Source organism: Athene noctua, chromosome 1 (genome assembly GCF_965140245.1).
Source record: "Athene noctua chromosome 1, bAthNoc1.hap1.1, whole genome shotgun sequence".
In the NCBI taxonomy this organism is placed as follows: Eukaryota; Metazoa; Chordata; class Aves; order Strigiformes; family Strigidae; genus Athene; species Athene noctua.
This window is the reverse complement of record NC_134037.1, coordinates 24,387,138-24,402,242: the sequence shown is the minus strand read 5'-3', so window position 1 is coordinate 24,402,242 and position 15,105 is coordinate 24,387,138. Positions and strand designations below refer to the sequence as shown.

Below are 15,105 nucleotides of genomic sequence, written 5' to 3'. Positions count from 1 at the left end.
CCTATTCAGCACTACGAAAGTAGAACAATTTATTTTGCTCTGGTTAACTGCTTCACCCACGCATTTGACATTAAGCTTCAGGCTTCCTGACTGAGCAGCAAACATGTAGGACATGAATCAATGTTGTGCAGTTAATGCATCACTTCCCACAGTCTTGCTTATTCAGGCAATTCCGAATAAAATATAAGTCAAGTTTTTGATCTGAAAACACAATTTGAGAATATATTTTTCAAATCTTGTTTATCATTACCTGTCATCGCTCCCTTAAAAACAAATTGTACTTTTACACGTCCCTGGTTTCAAAATAACCTGAAGTATTTTGGTTTGAGTAATTCATTGTCTACTGTAAGAAAATGTCCAAGTCATTTAAATGAAAGATGTTAAATGTTAATAGTGCAGATGCTATAGAAAGATGCTAATAATGCAGCAGTTTCCTTCCACAGGTATGTGACAGACCTTGACCCCCAAGATTCTGCTCTCTGCAAACCACATATGCATACAACATTAGTGAGAAAGATGTATCTGAAAACAGAAAGAGTATTAAGACATAGTTGTACAGGTCCACAGTGAGAATTTTGGTTTATCTTGTTCATGTACCTCCCCTCTTATTATAAAGAACACCTCACCCTCATAACATGCCTTCAGTCTCCCTAATTCTCAAGCTTCAGTTTATGAATACCTGATAACTTCCAAGCATCCAGGCTTGTAGTTTTTCCACTCTTTAAACTATTCCTAGATTCAAAAATGAATTTACCAATATTAATTTTCCACCAACAGATGTAATAACAAAAAAAACTTTGTATAAATAGAAAGAGGAGTGAAAAAAAGTATCTGCAGTTAATGCTGATTTTAACAAAAGACGGTTTTGGATATGAAAAATGCCTCCCTCACATGTTGTGGGATATACACAAAATGAAAGACTAATTCATAACACTATCAATGAAGCCCCATTATAACATAGAGAATGTTCAAAAAGTAAGACTCATTTGACAACTGTTTAATTTAACTCCACTGTAACTCCAAAGGAAGTTTCTCTCAGGGGCAACTGCTACACTAGATATTACACAAGAAGCACTCAAGGATACTATGGCTTTTTGAGCTGCAAGTGCATGTCCATCAGTAAGCTGAACTTACGGAAAGAGTTTCAAAAATGCTTTTAAATTTGAGGCCCTCAGACCTTGTGAGACGTCTTCCACAGTTCTAAACTAAAACTGTAAAATGGAAAGACATAATTAAAGAAAAAAATGAAACAGAAGTCACTTTACAGAAGCAGAAAGAAAACTACTATCCTGCATATGTAAAGATGAAGAAAATAAGTACCACACACTGCTCATTTTTCCATCACATACAGAATTGAGAGCAGTGTAGTATTACAGACGCATGAATAAACTGACTGCAGCTCCACACAATATATAAATTTTCATCTGAAAATCTGAATCAAAACTACTCCTCTTCCTCCTGGATTGCAGAATTTTTTTCCTGGCTACTTCAGAAACATACCAAAGTTTATAAATTTTCTACAACAAATTCTAAAAATAATTTCTACTGTATACAGAAGCAGTTAATAGACTTCCTGTTTTACAAATGAGTAACACACTATTCCCAGTTGCATTAAATTCCATTAACAATTATGAAGTTTGACAATTGCCCTTCAGGTTTTAGACAAGCTTGTTGTCTTCCTTCAAATGTTTATAAACTATGTAAGGACTCCTACACAGCTTAGACTCAATAGAACTTCTCTAGTGTTAAGATTTCTTCATATCAAATTTATCAGTGCTAAGACTAAATACCCTCAAATGTTAAAGAAAAGGAAAACAAAATACAATCCCCCCTACCCAGCAGTAAGGAGAAGTGTCCTGGCAAAAATTTAAAAAAAAAAAAATCAGTACAAGATTTTATATATTAAATGGACTTTATATTTTTTATATAAAATGATAACCAAGAAAACAAAGGAAAAGCTCTGTTAAAAACGAGTAACTTAAATAGACTGAAGAACACTAAAAAACTCCAAAAGCATTTAAAAAAAGCTGTGATATCTAACATTAAAAATTCAGCCTACTCAAAACTAAAGCCATACCTTAAGACACACTACAGAGCTACTAGGTTTAGGATAATCAGAACCTTTTATATTCAACCTATGACTAGAGTAAGTGTTTAGCCTTAGAATTCCAACCCAGTGTAAGTCAGAACATTTCTGCGAAAATTAATAGTCTAGAGGGGGGGAAAAAAAAAAAAAAAAGATGCTGAGGTACCTAGACCCTTGATTTCAATCACAATAAAAATGAGAATGTAAATATGATTTCTGTAGTATTTTGAATTTTTAAAGTTAATCTCAATAAATGTTAAAGCTTGTTTCACAGTATTCTACTCCAGGAAGGACTGTCACAGTCTAACAATAAGCGAAGCCATATTCTATCTGCCGGGAGCAACCACAGCTCCTGGTCAGAAGAAAGCTCCTTCTGCATCGCCAAGGAGGGAGGGAACCGCCTCTCCAGTACTTTGGTGTGCTCACCACCGACCTGCCAAAGCGAATAGCACAAGACTTGCACATTTGGTCTCAATGTCTCAGAGCTGCAATGCCAGCCTGCACACACCCATCACACAGCACTGTGGGTCCTCTCCATATCCTGTGGTGTTTGAACTCTGAAGGATCCTGCCAGGTCCTGGCACTCTGCAGGAGCTGATGGACAGCACATTCCTCAAGCATCTATCTGCTTCCAGTCCTTTCTCTCACCACATCCACCTGCGAGCATCAGCCATTAAAGCACCACACACTGGGCACCTGGTGCCTGTCCCATCACAAGACACTTGTTGCCACTCATGTAGTAGGTCATGTCTCTCATACAACACCACAGGTAAGTTAAGAAATCCATAGACTGTACTATAAAAGTCTTGAAATCTCACTGTAAAGCCTTCAGAAACATCAGATTTCAAGGTAGTGTCTAAAAAACTACTGTTCATAACCAGATAAACACATGTAACTAGTTCATTGGCTACTAAGCCTGAGGGTGAAAAAAAAAGCCACAAAATGGATTAAACAAAGCAAGTCAGACAGATTATCAAGATCAAACAGATCACCCAAGTGAAAAGACTGAAGGGCCTGCTAAAGAAAACAGCTGAACAGCCAGAACCCCTGCTTGAATAATGGGCTTGCAGTTGTAGGCGCCCAACATATCCCACGTTCAGGCAACAAATCTGTGTCTCCTGAGCACCAAAAGAAAAATTTTTAAATGTAGTATTTCATTTCTATTGCAGAACAGATTGGTCACTGGGGTTCACTGAGCAGAGTAAAGGCTTTGGGAAAACATTTATTTTATTTACAATAATGATAGTCACAAATTAACATACAATGATATATCTTAACTGTATTTATTTATTTATTCAGCATGAGACAGTTTTTAAACAGTCAATCTTTCTTATTTTCTGATTCATGCAAAAAAATCCTGTACCTTTTCGTGGTAGCAGTTAAACTGCACAACTGAAAAAAAAGAAGGTACTTTTTACATTGCAATTAAAAAGCCACGATCTTAGTAACTTCAGGGAAAGAAGAAAAAAAAAAAAAAAAAGGATTGAACAAATAAAAGAGGATTGAACAAATATTTAAATGAAAGAGGACAGAATTTAGGATGGATAAAATCTTTCTGGTCAAAAATACAAGCACCACCTAAAGGCCTTTAAAATAAGCCTTTGCTAGGGGCCAATTATTAGTAGCTTACTTCCCAAGAACCTTTCCAAGCCTACTGACAAACCTCACTCACTCATCCAGATGAACGACTGGCCAATCTTTTAAAGCTGTCCCTACATTTACTCTGTAAGAACAGGGAATCTCTCAAAAGTCTGGGATCACCACAAGCAACTATATAGCTCCTCCAACAGTTACAGTGTTAATTACAAAGAAAGCAAGACAATTTTAAACCTCCTTTGAAAATAGAAAAAAAAAAAAAAGTAATGAACAGTTATTGTACTGAAGCATTTTTCCTCTGTTTCAAGAAAACCAATTTAATTGCAGATGCCAACTCCAAAGCTGGACAGAGTTTTTAAGAAGGGAAAGAAAGTCAAGTTCCCCTGGGAGTTCGGATTTCCATTAGCTTTGTCTGTACCTGACGAAAAGGAGAGGGCAGCTGAGGCCGGGCAGCTCCCGACGCCGGACACCATGAAGAGGCACGCACCCGAGCAAAAACCCCAGCGAGAGCCCTGGGGAAGAGACTTCACCAAAGATCAAGAGCTAGGAGTTCGGAAGAGGAGTAAATGCGTTTATTAACAACCCCTTTGCACCCTCGCTTCGGTGACTCTCCAAGCCGCGTTACGCTGGCGGAACCTATTTAATAATACATTTTAAAAAAACGGGTTTTCCTCTCCTCCACCGAGGCGGCGGCGATCCCCAGCCGCCACCCGCGGGCCCCCGCAGCCTCAGCGAGGCAACCCCGGCGCCCCGGGGACGGCGGCGGGAAGCGAGGGGGAGGCAGCTCCGGGACGAGGAGAGGTGTCTCCACACGACACCGAGCCCAGCCTCGGGGGACGAAACTTTCCGTGACGAACGCCGGAACGGGACCCCGGCGCTCCCCGCCGGCCCCAGCCACGGAGGGAACACCCACCTCCTCCGCCGCGGCCGGCGCCGCCGCCAAGAGCCCTGAGGCCGCCGCCAAGAGCCCTGAAGCCGCCGCCCGGCCCGCTCCGCTCCGGCGGGGCTCCGGCGGCTGCCCGGCTCCCCGGACACGTCACTCACATCCCCGTTCCCCTCCTCCCCCCCGACACACCCCGGCCCGGGGCTGCCGCCGTCGAGCGCGCATTCACTCACCGCCGAGCGGAGCTCCTGAGTCCCGGCGGGGACCCGCCTGCCCCCGGCCGCCGCTGCCGTTACCGCCTCCCGGGGCCGCCGCCGCCGCTCCCGGCCCGCCGCGCCCCGCCCGCTGCCGGGCCTTTCGGGCAGCGCCCGCCGCCATTGGGGCAGCGCGAGGCCCCGCCGCCTCCCGGTTGGCGCAGCGGCCCGCCGGTCGCGGTGGGGCGGGGCGGGCAGCCGTGTGGGGGTGTGCGTGGGTCTGTCCTCTCTGTCTGTCTGTCCCTCCCCGGACCCCCGCCGCATTCCTGCCGCCGCACGTCACCCCGCCGCCGGGGCCGGGGGCTGCTGCCCCGGGGGCACCTGCCAGGGGTCCGCAGTGTCACGGGCGAAGGGCAGAGCGGCCCGGCTGCCGGGGGGCGGCGGCGGCCCGCCGGGCCCACCCCGGGAGAACGGGGCACACGCGGGACAGACTTTTTTCCACCCTCAGCCGTATTCTCCCGAATAGCCCACGAGCATGCTGGGAGGCACACAAGGCCACGGTGGCTATTCTGGAATTTAATCTCGGGTATCACCCGAAACTCTTCAATAGTTTTCAAAATCAAAGTTTTTCTAAAGATGCTGGCACCTCATACCCGACCTTTCGATCTTTGCTCTTTTCTGTCCTTGCGTGGCTTCCCCACAGCAAAGACTCGCTGCAGACCCGTGCTGACCGTGTCACGCACACGGCCACTCCAGAGCCCCGTCACACAAGCACCTGACGCTGGTCCTGGTCAAGCACTCGCACATTCATGTGAATATGAGTTAGGACCGAACGTGCTCCTTCCACAAAACTGAAGAAAAAACCCCAAACCTTTACAAGATGCAATCATTTTGAAAACATGTACAATATATCCCTGTACACATCCATCACACTTTGATGAAAATAAATGCTCTTTAAGTACCAGTCTTTAAATATATTATAAGTTCTTGATATCAATTAGAACAGTTTAATATTGCTAAATATTATTTTAAAACTTTGGACCACTTCTAAGCATGAAAACTTCAAGCTAAATGCTGTTCAAAGATCCATGCATCCAGCAGCAATCCTTGCCTATTTAAGTGCATTCATGCTACAGCCAGTAATGAAATATGCTCAGGTATACTCAATTCATTATCATTACATGAAAATGTTAGTAGGAAATGGTGGCATTTCAAAAGATATTTGATTAATCCACCTTTTTTCTACATTTTTCATTTTCCTATAGTTTAACAACCCTTTCACAAGTATCCCATGTCTTCAGGTGGGTTCATACAACCTGAATTACAAATTAAATATTTAAAAGTTTTCTTCTTTTATTTGTTTTCAGAGAGGTACTTCTGAATGCAATTTGTCACAGTGTGAACATAAAATAGTTCTCACATAGCTCTATAGAGTCTACATAAGAAAGAAAATGAGAATTAAAAAATTGGGCCATATGTAAAGGTTAAGGCCAGGAAAACTGTTATGGCAATCAGTTCAGCTTCCAGCAAAGAGACCACTTTATCCTGTTGTTTCTGTAATTTTTTTTATATGTTGCACTTCATTCACATAAAGCTATCACTTCAGGAGCTGAAATGGCAGGGAATCAGCCTTTGGCAAACAGTTTATCATTAGAAGCCATGTTAAAGAACAGACACATATTTAGACTAAGTGCAACTAGCTCACTTCCATGATGAAAAATATAATTTACTAGCAATATCTTTCTCCTTTTGGCAGCCAACTCATTATCCATGTGCATTAATTTCTCCCTTTCATAATTATCTTTCACTATTAGAGACACTCCTTCCTGCAGTTCTTTTCTGAACCTTTTTGATCTTTGACGTTCACTCCTTTGATTCTGGTGACCATACATAAATAATCTTCTCTAATTCTAATAAAAGGTCACTGTGGAAACCTTGTTGGACAAATCCAACAATAGCAGATCAACTTATAAAGAAGCAAAATGAACATTCAAAAGAACTAACTCTTCCTACTATTTTCTAAGGCAACATCCTATTGGCAGTCCTAATTAGCATCCTAATCATTGCAATCACAAATTCATTATTTATCCACCTATAATTAGTTGTCAATAATTAGGGTACAGATAATGGCTGTCTCCAGAGTTAAATGACGCTTTTCATAACCAGGTCCTAAAATTATGATGTTTAAAAGGGTTTCACTGGTGATACATGTACAACGAGACCTCACCAGAATTTACTTACTCTAATTGCTGCCTACTGGGGCTTCAGCAAAGATACCTCTCGCCTCCAAGCTGCCATAGGTCATGCATCTACTGCCGTACATGTACTAGGCATCTTAAGGATACCATGGACACTAAGCAGTGTCCTGGCCCACATGACACAATGCTGTGAAGGACAAACCCCTTTTTTCTCTCTTCATGGAAATTGGGGTGGTTGAATGTAGACTTAAATTTATGACATCTAAGGACATACAACATCATTCCTATGGCTTGCTTTCCAAAATGTTGCGTGAAATCTGAACAATGTAACTAAAACTTAGATTACCAAACTCTCCAGTGAAGCCTGATTTTCTCAGTTTCTTCCTTCTATTTACAAGCTGATGTAGTTGGCACTTTCTCTTATGGAGTTTTCATCCACTGGAAACTCAGAAATAGTTTCTCCTGTTGTTCTCCACTGTGTCCCCCGCGAAGACAGTACGTCATCTGTTTACTGTAATGCTTCAGAAAACACTCAAAGCCAGGACATCCAATGGCCTTACTTGAGCATCTGCAGAACTCATGCCGGAGCCTTGTAAAGTTACAGGTTCCCTCCACTTCCCTTACCAAACAAGGTTGAGTGGCAATACTTTACATGTAAAAATAATTTTTTAAAAGGCAAACCACATAGTTTTCTTAAATTCAGACTATCACATCAAAATAACATTTGGCTTTATAAAAGAATTGCTCATTCCCATTCTGATATGATGCCTACTGCTGGACTGTCTTCCACTGTCTCCCTGAAGCACCTCTAATGCAAAACAGTTTTGTCAACTCTGAGCGTATCAGTACAGGTTAACCTGACCACTGAGTTTTATAATACCAGCACTAGAACTTCTCTTTAAAAACTCTCTGCTTATGAGGAGTCTTTGCAAGTCAAATTCTCAGACTGCCTATTCAGACACACCAGGTACAAATTTTCCTAAATTTTAATATTCCTCAGCACCAGACTCCTTGTGTTACATCAGCAACTTGTTGTCATGGGCGGCACATGAGAGTAGAGCTGCTGCTCTAACTTATTGTGGTGGGTTGGCTTTGGCCAGCAGCCAGACCCCACCCAGGTGCTCTCTTACTCCCTCTCACCAGGACAAGGGGAGAAAATAAGATTAAAAGCTTATGGGTCAAAATGAAGAGAGGGAGATCACTCAGCAACCACTGTCATGAATCAAACAGACTCGACTCAGGGAAATTTAATTTATTGCCAGTAGGATGGTAAGAAACAAAAGCAAAATCACCTTCCCCCTCACCCCACTTCTTCCCAGGCTCAACTTCACTCCTTCATTCCCAACTCCTCTGCCTCCCCAGCCCAAGAGGCATGGTGGGATGGGGAAGAGCGGTTGTGGTTAGTCTGTAACAGCTCCTCTTTGCTGCTCCCTCCTCACATTTCTCCCCGGCTCTAGTACGGGTCCTTCCCACATGCTGCCGTCCTTCAGGATAAACCTGCTCCTGTGTGGGCTCCTCCACAGCCTCTGCTCCAGCACCTGGAGCACCTCCTCCCCCTCCTTCTGCTCTCACCTTGGGGCTCACACAATTGTTTCTCACTCTTCCCCCCCCCCTCCTTCTCTGCATGTTTGGTGGTCTTGCCCTTTCTTACACACATCCACCGAGGCGCCCCTGTGCCGGGGCCCAGCTGTGCCCTGCCGCGGGCGGGCTGGAGCCGGCTGGAACCGGCTGTGTCCAGCACGGGGCAGCCCCGCTGCCGCCGCACCGCACCTGCCCACCGTACAGTAACACGTACAAGTTACTTCTAAAACACAGAATTCCTACTTTTGGTTATTTTGTGGTGCTCTGCTTCACTCTGAAGCTGAGAAAGGGAAAAAACTGTAATGAATTCACTGCCACAGGGGGACCATGAAGCACTAAGGTCATGCAACCATGACAGACCAATGCAACCTTCAGCTGAAGCTGAGCCATGTGCATTGGCGGAAAGGAAGTAGTGTAACACAACGTACTGAGAATGTCACTGATTTGCCACCAATCAGAATTAATAATGTTTGATTCTATTATGAATACAGAATTATGAGAGATATTTTAGTAGGGTTACATGTTTACATTTATCTTACATTTCACACATCTAACCAGAAACCAATGCTACTGTGAATTCCTCTGTATAGCCCTGTACCAAGGCTGAAGAATTGGTCAGTAATCATTTACTAGGTACACCTAGATACTGCTTAGGTAATTAGATTTATAATTGAAAATAATTCTGTTTGAAGTTGTTAGAGAGATGTCTGACACAGAAGTAATTTATTACCTAGAGTACATTGGATAAGGTCTCAGATGTACCACAACCTGAAATTAATGAGAACTGGGGAGAATGAACTGTAACAGCTTACAGATCTCTGCCAGGGAACAGTGAAACTAGGTAATAGGTAATTCCAGCAGGGGGAGATTGCGACCACCGACCCAAATTACAACTCAGACTCATTTCTAGAGATTTCTAAGCTTTAGGGCACAGAATCGGAAGAAGGAGGGAAGTATGATAATGATTTCCAGGAATTCTTGTGTTTATGTATGAATACCTAATGAATACGTATGATCGAATAATATATAAACTGAATGATTCTTGTGACTGGTGTGCGTTGTTGGTGAGAGCACTCACCCACGCACCTGGCTGTCAATAAAGAAGTGTCTGCTTATCTGCATCAAATTGGTGTCAATAAGTTCCTATTCCAGATTTTCAGTAACGAGAAGACTTTTTATGAAATACTATGTACAACTCTAAGCCACGAACATTTAAGAGAAAATAATTCAAGTGGGAAAAATTGCAAATAAAAATTATTAGGATTGCTAGGAAAAAAGAAGATGGATTTGTACTCATGAATGTACATTTTTGTACATTTAGTACTTTTTGCCTACTCATGAGGCAAAAGAGCCTCCAGGGGTAAAAAATAATTATTTACAATAAAAATGCAATGGTAATATAAGAATATATTACTATAAATTAGAATACACTGTAGGCTACATCAGCCTTGGGTGATACTTTACTTGGGAACTTTGATGTCCTAAAATGGGTCCTCAAACTTATCCTCAACCAGTGTTGACTCCTAAGCAAGGCTACTGCTGCTTTCCAGGATACACTTTCTTCCTGTAAATATGACCCACAAGATAAGATGATCAAGCTCTTGTTAGATGCTCCATGTCTACTCTGCAAACCACTTCTCTGTACTTGTGTAGTCTGCCTGCATAGCTTTGTTTTTCAAGGTTTTGTAATTATCACCTTGATTTATTCTTAGCAGATCCTGACAGCAGAACTGCATGGTCCAGAAAGGTAGGAAATTCAGACCTCTACCTGTGGGGACCCCCAGGCTGCGGCTCCCCAAGGCCTGGGCACAACAACGGGTGCCCCAGGACCAAGCACAGCTGCTCCACCCAACAGCCCTCAAGAGACAGCAGCGGCTCCAGCCCCTCCAGTGTGCCACCGTCCCTCCGCAGCTGCCACCACCTCAAGGGACAGCACAGACAGCACGGCCTCTCCAGCACAGCCAACCTCGGGAGCACCCTTGGGCAGTGACAGCCCCCCAGGCAACCATGTAGCGATGGACCAGGGCACCCATCCATGCGGTCTGGACATCTCCCTGGACACCAATGTCCACATGGAGGAGGACACTGCCCAGGCGGCAAGCACAAAGCCCCTGCAGCCAGTGCTGAGGCAGAAGGGAGAGATTAGGCTGTTGCAGGGATCAGGGGGTTCTGGGGAGGGCGGGAAGGGGGGTTCTGATAATCTTCTACCTTTTCATGATTGTTTTATTCTTTGTTTTTCATTAAAAGCCCTTTATCCAGACCCTCTCTGTGCCTGCATGGGATGGGGAGGAGCGCAGGTGGCAGCAAGAAATGGCACCCAAGATCTGCAAAAGCATTGCTGAGCCCCACAACAGACCCACCAAGCCTCAAAGGGCACCAAGCCATCTTCAGGCCTGAGGCAGCGCCAGTGGTGCAGGCAATCGTGGAGGGGGACTCCCCTGTCCCTTCCCCAGGGGAAGCAGCCCTTTGGCGGGGCAGCCAGGACAGATGGCTCTACACAGGACTCACGGACACGGCCCGCGCAGAAAGCACCTCTGAGCCCCACAACCCTGGGCACCACCCTCCCACCCTAGGGCTTTCACAGGCTGCTCTACCTGCTCCCAGCCACCCTGCCCTGTCCTCAGGTACCTGCTGCAGCCCCACAGGTGGCTCCTCCAGGCTGCCACGGGCAAGTAGCCAACAGGGACAAGAAGCCACAGGCTCTGCCTGTCCTCAGCAACAGGGAAGAACCTTGGGGGGACCATGGCTCAGGCTTCCTCACACAGCTCCAGGCAGATGACACCCAGGTCTCTTCCTCCTCCTCCACTCAGGCCGCCCCTCCAGCACACAAGGCCACCGCAGCAGTCGGCCACCACTTGCCCTTAGGGAAGCCACGCTGGCTGTCGCTGAAGGGGCACAGCAGCTCTGCTCTTCCCATTTTCTAGCTTTGCAGTCACCAGCTGGGAAGCATTCATGACTCCCAGTCGCTATGCAGTTACAAACCGGTACAAATGAGCTCTCCACAGCAGAAACAGTAAACTGCCTTGGCACTGGATTTCAATCAGGGTTACTTCTCCTGCTCTGTCTGCAAATCCTGCAAATTCTTCACTGTGGCTTCTGGCGCTCTTGTTCATGCTAGTGTTCCCCAAAACTGTTCAAGTTCCCTCTTGCCTGAAATCGCTTTGGAACTCACTCCCTACCAGAACACCACCAACTGAGTGGCTGCACACCACATCTCCTACAACACTGGACAACTGCTCTTTTTCTTGTGCCACGCTAACAGCTGTTGTTTCCTTTTGCATTTCTCCTTCTACCAGGGAATGGGAAATACTCTCTCTTTTAGTTTTAATATATTGCTGCCTATCCTGGCTTTCTGCAATACTTTCACAGGTTTTCAGTAAGTTTCCCTATTTCTTTGGATCCCAGATTTGCTGCAGAACAGCCCATTTACACCAGTAGAATGACTATGACCAGAAATGTCAGGAGAATTCAGCGAGTTCTGCTGTTCATGTGTGCACCACTTACATTTGATCTACCCCTGTCTGCTTTAAAAAATCTGATTCCACAGGAGAAAACAGTTGCTAAATTTTCCCTCCTTTCTGGGAAAGGGCGTTTTGTCTACAAAATTCTCCAACTCTCTGCAATTGCTTACAGTGCAGACCTAACGTGCCTCTTCCCTTTATGGAACAACATGTCTGCTCTTCTTGTCCACAGTTGTCTTCACAGCTCATGGAGAGCAGAGAAAAAACTCCCCAGTGTAATACCAGAACTGCAAAGCTGAAGGCACAGGCACAGAAACTGCCCCAACATTGCTTCTAGGGTGACCTATTTGCTCTGGGAGCCTTCCCTGGGGGAGTTTTTTTGATTGTTTGGTTCTTATACCAATTTCTATCATTTTCAGCAACGTTAGCTTCCAATGCTGAGCAGTCATGAGATTAGTCCACAGAATTATGGGATTACTTTAGGGAAAGGGAGCCAAATGTTTTTATTCACCTCCTGGGTTTCGCAAGTGCTCCCTTTTTTTCCTCCAAGAATATCTCTGCAACTCCAGGAGAGAAAAACTTGCAGGAAAGATGAAAGTTGCTTTTCTCACACAAGGAGATACTGGGTAGTTCCTGGGGGGAGTCTCAGGATAATCTTTCAAATCATGAGATTTGCAATAAAAGCATGAGCGGTAGCGACCTCACATTTCTGTCTGAGGAGGACAGTGTGTGTATTGCATACCCCAAGGTATAACAGGTTCTTCTGTGACAGGCTGCCCTGTAGCTTTTTCTTCTTAACCATTCCCTTCTCCACTTCCATCTCTCTTCTCCCATCATGAAGTAGTGTTACTGGTGAAGACGCAGAAAAATAGGAGGTTTCATAACCTTTCTCTCAGAAACAGGCCTAAGGTCATGCAGATCTCCTTGCTCAGACTCAAAACAGGACCTTGGTTCTCTGAGTTTTACTATTTCTTCCCCTTGTGACATTAAAAAGATGAAAAGCCAAATAAAGGCATCAGAATGTAAAGGAAGAATCGACCAGTGAACAAGTCCTAGAGCTGATACAGATGTTTCACCACGGTCGTCTTTGGGGACTCCCACAGAGATGCTGCTGCTGTCCCACAAGTGGGTCGTTTACCCGGTGTGCACTATGCCAAGATACACATGGAGCAGAGGAATTTATTTATTCCATGGCTGCGCAGAATTGGGTGCTGGGTGTAATTCCACTGAGCCAGCATGCCGCACCAAAGACCTTCAAGGTATTTATAGACTTCAGACTACAGGAATACACATTGGCTGTCATGGCCATTTGTCACCAAAATCGGGAACAAACCTCTTCACACCAACGCAGCATCAAGAAGCAGGCATTCTCTTTATTGCCGTGCTGGATGCATGGGGGATCACTCCCCCTAACCTGAATCCTGAAAGACACACTCATGATAGACAGTAAAAAATGAGTATGTGCAGAATTCCTGAAAAGTACCCGCTTATCTCTAAGGAGTCTAATGCATATGTTAAATACCTGCCTATTTCCAGGAAACCAAGACATTGTGAGTCTGCCTCCTTGCACACAGACTTGCTCGTCTTGCCAGTACAAAGCGCACTGAGCTGGGGAAGGGTCACTCTGCAGCACGTAGGCTTGTTATCTTGTTGCTACGGAGCTTATACAAAGGGGCCCATTATTGGGATATTAACTAAACTGTTTAAGTTTTTTGGTATCAAACCCACCTTTCGGAGCAGATCTTCTTACCACTTTCACCTGTTTTTCTCAATGGTTCTCTTCGCACAACCTATGCAGATTCCTGTAACAGCTCTAATTAGAATGACACAAATTATTCCTTCCAATGACGTCCTTTCCAGTTCTCCTTCAACAGTTCATCTGATCGTGTCCTCAGATACACCTGTTCTCTGGGTTGGAAAGGATGCACAGGCATGTCTAGGGGTAGCGAGGCGCTCACAGGGACACACCCTCACCTTGATTTTTGGACCTTCATTCAGAGAGGATCTTCGCTGGATGGGACAACCTGCCACCAAGGTTCTTTCGGCAATGGCGCTGACTTTACCTGAGTATAATGGACCCAAGGTTCCATCTCTCCTACCTTGATTGCAGTATCAGTTGTCAGGAGTACTTGAGAGGGTCCTTCCCACTCTTCTTGGAGAGGTTCAGAGTTCCATGTCTTTATATAGACAAAGTCTCCTGGTTGATGCTGGTAGACAGGAGGGCCTAATGTGAGATGTCCTGTCGAGAGGATGTGTCATCACAGAGCTGCAAGAATTGTCCCTGAAGAAATCAGAAAGAAAAGTATTTTTTAAATCTGTATTTTCCATGACATGTATTTCCCCTGCAATCAGTGGCGCTTGGTACGGTTTTCCATAGAGTACTGCGTAAGGACTAATTTTACTCCCAGACCTTGGTTGTATTCTGATTCTAAGAGGGCTAGTGGAAGGGCCTGTGGCCACTTTAAAGAGGTTTCTTGATGTATGTTACTAATTTGCCCTTTCAGGCTTTGATTCATTCTTTCTACCTGTCCACTCGATTGAGGCCTCCACGGGGTATGTAAATCCCACCTGATACCGAGGATTTTACTTAACTCCTGAACCGGATCTGCCACAAAATGTAGACCCCAATCAGAAGACATTCTAGTTGGTACCCCAAACCTTGGTGTTATTTCTTTGAGTAATAGCTTAGTAACCTCCCTAGCTTTGTTGCTGCAACAGGAGAAAGCCTCTGGCCATCCTAAGAAGTTGTCAACCAATACCAGAAGATACCTATATCCATTTTGTTTTAGTAATGCAGAAAAAACACCAAATGCAGAACAACGTACACGGTGATTCTTTGTCCTACCATTAATTTTCTGGCTTCTTGGACTAAAAGGACAGTTGGGGCTACAGCATGCAGACATCCTGGCCATCCTCTACTCACATGGTCCAATTGTTTGGAGAAATATCCCACAGCCCTTACCCATGTTCCCACTCTGAGCCAGCACGCCCATGGCAAGATGTTGTCCTTCATGTACAAAGAGCTCAAAAGGTTTAGACAAATCGGGCAGTCCCAATGCAGGGGCCGACATCAAAGCCTTTTTTCAGTCCTTAGAATCTACCTGGC

General features: G+C 44.7%; 1 protein-coding gene across 2 annotated transcripts in view; it reads right to left on the bottom strand.

The window, feature by feature from the left end:
* ARHGEF10 (Rho guanine nucleotide exchange factor 10) overlaps positions 1-4,886 on the bottom strand; it is a 115,667-nt gene extending 110,781 nt beyond the window's left edge. For both annotated transcript variants that reach the window (XM_074895724.1, XM_074895725.1), the window contains exon 1: positions 4,799-4,886. The gene's annotated coding sequence lies outside the window, so the exon portion shown is untranslated. The remainder of the gene's footprint in view (positions 1-4,798) is intronic.
* Positions 4,887-15,105: the final 10,219 nt, after the last annotated feature.